This window comes from Suricata suricatta, chromosome 5 (genome assembly GCF_006229205.1).
Source record: "Suricata suricatta isolate VVHF042 chromosome 5, meerkat_22Aug2017_6uvM2_HiC, whole genome shotgun sequence".
Taxonomy (NCBI): Eukaryota; Metazoa; Chordata; class Mammalia; order Carnivora; family Herpestidae; genus Suricata; species Suricata suricatta.
In genome coordinates, this window is record NC_043704.1 from 130,647,685 (window position 1) to 130,648,542 (window position 858).

Genomic DNA, 858 nt, shown 5'->3' on the forward strand with positions numbered 1-858 from the left:
GGGGCATGGTGGCAGCCCAGGAGAGCTAATCAAGTCCTCCAAACACCTCGGGAAGCTTGAGAAAACTGATGAGGGCTGATACCATGCCAACAACGAGGGGAAGCTGCAAGCACAGAGTGGGGGCCCTTTTTATAGCTGAATCTAAAATAACGACCTCCATGCTAAACAAACACCTCCGTATTCCCTGCTCTGATTTAAGAACTCTGAATTCACCTTCCTCGATTTCTGCTGTCAGGGAATAAACCAGCTGCTGTGGTTTCTCCACCACAGTAACACATGTCAATCACGGCTAAGCCCAGAGTGTGACTTTTCTTCCCCACGTGTGATTCCAACAATCAGCACGCTCCAGGGCTGAACCTCAACCTCGTGTGGGAGCATTTTCTAGGGCACACCCCCCTAGGCTACCACCCCCTGTGTATTTCGTTTAATTATGAAACCTCTTTCTAGAAATCCTATAATTCTCCCAAGAGTCAAAGTAATCGGTAGAAATTAGACAAGAAGAGACATGAGGCCATTTAAAGAGGACACTTTCGATTATAATTCTTAAAAGAACTTTCTTTTTAGTTCCAGTATAATTTTGTACTTTCCCAATTTTGCCCTTTTCAAATGCCAAAGAAAATGCTCATGTTATCTTGTGGGCCATTAAAAAAAAAGGCAATGTAATACATTTGTACTCCACTTAAGGTACACAGAGGTTTCCTTTCCTGTGAAGGCCATCCTTTGTATGTTTTTAAAAAGAAAAAAAGAGCAAAAAATAACATATATATATATATGCCACATACCCTTGTGGCAAATCACTTTTATTTGGGCAATGAAAGGGTGTGTGTGTGTGTGTGTGTGTGTGTGTGTGTGTGTGTG